Consider the following 4,977-nt stretch of genomic DNA (forward strand, 5'->3'; position numbering starts at 1 on the left):
AACTCAGCCTTTTTATCTTTGTTTAAGCTCCTGAGGTAGGTAAGTATATTGATTTGTTTTCAGTGGCTTTTGTAAAGTCTGCGACTGCTTGTCAATTAGACCTCAAGATACTCTGGTATTGATATTCTGGTATCTGATTGTCTTGCCTGACTGGAGTTACGAGCTAGCACTATGACCTTTGCATGTTTTTGTATCTGTGAGCTGCGTGTGCAATTTGTGCTGTCACAGATTAGATTCTGAGGTAACATTTCTGTTTGATTTTTCTCTAATGAGTCATATAACTGCAACTATTCAGTGACTTGAAACTTTTATTCTCACAATTCTTAAAATGTACTCATTTAGATTTTGTTAATAAGATGCTTTTAACTTAATCTTCCTTTCCCAGTCCTGTCACTAACTTTACAGATTTCGGAACCATTGGTTTGTCTCAGTTTAGAGTCAGAAGTCATTTGAAGCCACTGGGCTATTTCTCTTCTCAATCTTAGTTATGCTGTGTGATAGATGCAACACTGAAACTAATCAGTCAAATACAAAAAGGCTAGTTTGTAATAATAGAAACTAGAGTAAATGGAATAAATTACCAAGAACATATTCAAGAGACCCTGCCAGCGTGAAATCTAGTAAATCCAAAAATGAGTTAAAAGTAGTCTGTGGAATACCACCTGTTCCTTAATCTCCCTGCTTACTTCTGTGGTTTTACAACCACACTTGCCTAGTTTTTAAATATACTTTCTTTTGTCCTTGTAAGTGTTTGAAAGACCTGCTAAACAACAGTGGAAACTAACTAAGGCCGTAATCCTCCAAATACTTATGCATACGAACAACTTTACATGTGAAAATAGCCCATTGATTTCAAGTAGTAACTCGGGTGGCTCTTTTCTGCACGGAATTTGATGGGACTACTCCCAGGAGTAAAATTACTCACATATGTGTGTGCTGCATTGGTCCTTATTTACCTATACAGGGGAACAATGAAACTAACTAGACATAAAATGCTGACAAATGCATGCATTAGGGGAAAAAAATCTGAATAGTTGTAATACCTGTAGGTTCAGGGAAAAAAACTTTGACAGAGTTGTGCAGGGAGGTTTTGTTAAGCAAATGGCATCCCTTTAACAGCAAAGTATCATGTCATCTGTGCTGAAATTTGGCTTTAGATATGACTGCATTTCATTCAGAATGTTGGTATTCCCAGAGAAACTTTAAGATAGGTGAGATTTTAAATAAATATTATTTAATATGTATATGAGAGAGAGTGCAAGAGAGCCAAGAAATGCAAAATTAAGGTTCAAGTAAACAGGAAGAGATAAAGAAAAAGTCCTATCTGTCTTAGGGTTTTATATTGCCACCCATCACTAGTATCTGAGCAGCTGCCACATAACATCGCTTGTAGTAGTGAAGTCCTGTGAACTTCATGGAATTTCAGTTACTTCTCCTGTTTCGTAGTGAGAACGTTGCTTGGGGGAGAATTTATGTATTTTTAAATGTATTATGTTTTTTTTTATGGTTGGCTTGGTCAGGAGTTTTGGTTAGAAAGGGGATACACTGGAAAATCAAGAAATGCCTAATTATGTTTCTATAAATGATTTAAACTGATTCATATGCCCACCAAGTGTTCAGTTCTGACTAATAACTGGTTGCATATCATCATTTTTAGTGAATTTTGTGTCTTATTTTAAGAGAGGATGCGAGTATATAATTCTAGTGGTGTGCTATATAAGGAGTTGAAAGGGGCAGGTATAGTTTGTTTGGTTTTTTCCCAGCAACAACTTACATTGGTTTGGACTGTCTGGTTCTTAACTGAATTGTGGATGGATTATAATGTTTATGGGCTAGAAATACAGAGCAACTGAAGAAGAGAAACATTTGTGTTTAGGCTGATGGCCTGTATGTGATTTGCATTTATTGTATAGAAGGTGAGGATTTGTAGTTCATAATGGAAATGTGGATGAGTTAGGGCGACTTACTAGTATGGTTGAGAATAAAATGTCTGAGGTTTTTTTACGGTTATCAAATGGGTGTCAGCAGGTCAGTTTGTTTATTGATCCTTAAATTTGAGTTTCTTTGCTTTCATCATTTGATAAATACTGAATTCTGAGTCTTGTATCTAAAGTTTATGATTTACAACCATCTTAATGAAGCTTTTTGTATGGGAATTTCCTTAAGGGGGTGTGTGTGTGTGTGTGTGTGTGTGTGTGTGTGTGTGTGTGTGTGTGTGTGAAATGTCATGTGAATGTTCTGTACATTTTTAACTCTTCGCTTTCTTTGTCTCCAGAGTAGTAAAACAGAGCACAAGGTAAGCTACGCAGGGGAGGAGTAGTCTTGCTGTATTTAACTTCACTCCCCATAAATCAGCAGCAGACTCCGTGTGCTCCTCTTTTATAGTAGTATGAGCTGGGCAGCATATGATTAAATCTGTTCATAAAGGATGCATCTGCATGTAACTTCATCCAAGCAAACACCTGCCCCAGGCTTTTTATGGATTCAGTGGTCCACCCATGCAAAGTCACTTGTAGGATCAGAGCCAAAAGCCTACATCTGGCTAGTTGAGTTCTGGAGTCTAAGTCCAAAGATGTGTTGATGCTAACAAGCCCTGCTGAGATCTCATTCAGTTCTCAGACGTTCATATGGTCACAGAGAGTGACTCCACAACTTTCCATAGAGAGTCAAAGAAAGAGAACGGCCAACTTTTAGCCCAGGCTGCACTTGCGATTTTGAGAAGTATCTTTTTATTTTCTTTCAAATGGAACACACGGTGCCCATGAAGCGTTCCTTGCTGCTATCCAGGTTGTCTGTATAAGCCATGGCAGGAAGGGGTAGGTTGGGTCTTCCGGGATCACTATGGGCATTTCAACATACTCCATTGGAATTTTTTGCTCTGGAAAGAAAGTCCCTGCTTGCATCTTTCCGTACAGAACAGTGTTCCTGAAGATGTGTGCATCATGCACCTTCCCTGACCAACCCACACTGATGTCAGTGAAATACCCACAGTGATCCACAAGTGCCTGCAGTACCATAAAGAAGTACCCCTTTCTATTGCTGTACTCTGTTGCAAAATGGTCTGGGGCCAAAATTGGGATGTTTGTGCCATCTATCACCCCACCACAGTTAGGGAATCCCATTGCTGCGAAGCCATCCACTATTTCATACACATTTTCAAGACTCACAGTCCTTCGTAGCAGAATGTGATTAATGGTCCTGCACACTTGCGATAACACAGCTCCAACAGTAGTCTTCCTGACTCCAGACTGATTAGCAACCAATCTGGAGTTGCCAGCTTCCACACGGCAATCACCATGCACTTCTCTGCTGAGCAGGCAGCTCTCATTCTGGTGTCCTTGCACCGCAGGGGCAGGGGTGAGCTTCGCACAGAGTTCCAGGAAGGTGGCTTTGTGCATTCAAAAGTTCTCCAACCACTGCTCATCATCCCAGACCTGCATAACAATGCAAGCCTACCATCCAGTGGTTGTTTCACATGCCCAAAAGCAGTGGTGCACCATGTGCAGATGCTCCATTAATGCAAACAGTAATCCAAAACTGTTTGTTTGCCTGACACACATCAGGTCAGGCATCTCAGATTCCTGTTCGGATTGGGAGTGTGTGATACACTGCATGAGCAGCCGCAATGTGTTCAGAACACTGACAACAACAGTGGAGAGCAGTGCAGGATCCATCCTTTCAGACAGAGGTGGTGGGTGCACAGGAAACTGGGACCATTGAAAAATGCTGTGAAATGCAGTTGGAAACCCATGGAATGATGGGACAGAATCACTGCATCATGGGACATTGAGCCCGCACCCATGACGCACTGTGATCCTCTCCACCTTCCCACAACTCCTAGCGGCACAAGGTGGTAAATTGCACAGTAGGATAGTTGCCCACATACACTGCTCTCACTATCAATGCTAGATCACCAACTGTGAACATGCGTCGGTGACACGAGTGTTGTATGGACAGGCACAAGCCTTATAATTATAGTACTTTGTGATCATCGCTGTGACTTGCAGTGACAAAACTTTCTAGTGTAGACAAGACCTTTGTTTCGTTCTGAGGGATTTTCCTCTCCTCCAGAGATCTGAAGAGAGCTAGTTGTCCTAGGCTTCAGTCATCCCATTATGTTCAGGCTCAGCCTACTCACTTGTTGATGGCCCCTCAGAGCCTCATTCAAAGACAGACATTCAGGCATCACTCCCTTTGTCTTTAGGACAAGGACTATGCGGTAAGAATATAGTAAAATAATCATAAGGGCTTACAGAGAGTGAATAATACCAAACAGTTTGTAGGTTGCACATTCGTAGACAGATTTCTCAAATCGTCACCACACCTGTACACTCCTGTTCTCTTTGACAGAGTCCCGAGATTTGTCATTTGGGGATGTTGCAAATCCTTCTTGTTCACCCAAATGTTTTGGAAGAGATGAGCTGAGCAAGTGAGGGCCTTGTCTTTTATTTTTTGGGTCTGAGAGGAGTAGCTAGGGCCCAGGCTTGCAAACTCTTAATGCATATAAGTAACATCATTCTCACAAATAGTCTGTTAAACTAATGGAATTGTTCACATAGGTAAAGCTACTCACATGCCTAAGGCCTGGTCTACTCTTACCGGCAAATTTGGTGGCAGTCAAAAGGAGTTATGCCAGCTACATAGAGTAGCTTGTGTAACCTATGTCAACTTCCTAAATTCTCTTCTGCGCACCGTCTCCACTACGCTGCACCATTGGGAAATGCGTACCCATTGATGCAGCGTTGCTCTTTTTTTGGAGGTGGTTTTATTAAATTGACTTCTGGATCGATTGAGCGGGTCCTCACTTCTGCTCAATCAAACCAGATAAATCGAACTGACGGCGGTGAATTTGCCACCGTTGTGTAAACATAGCCTAAGTGTTTGCAGGATTGGGCCCCATGTAGGTCAACTTTGTTTAGGATAGTTAACTATTGAATTACGATACACATTGTATAAAGTGAAATAGGTAATGTTTAA

The sequence above is a fragment of the Emydura macquarii genome, unplaced genomic scaffold, assembly GCF_026122565.2.
Source record: "Emydura macquarii macquarii isolate MOO-44397 ecotype Brisbane River unplaced genomic scaffold, CSIRO-AGI_Emac_v2 contig_2205, whole genome shotgun sequence".
In the NCBI taxonomy this organism is placed as follows: domain Eukaryota; kingdom Metazoa; phylum Chordata; order Testudines; family Chelidae; genus Emydura; species Emydura macquarii.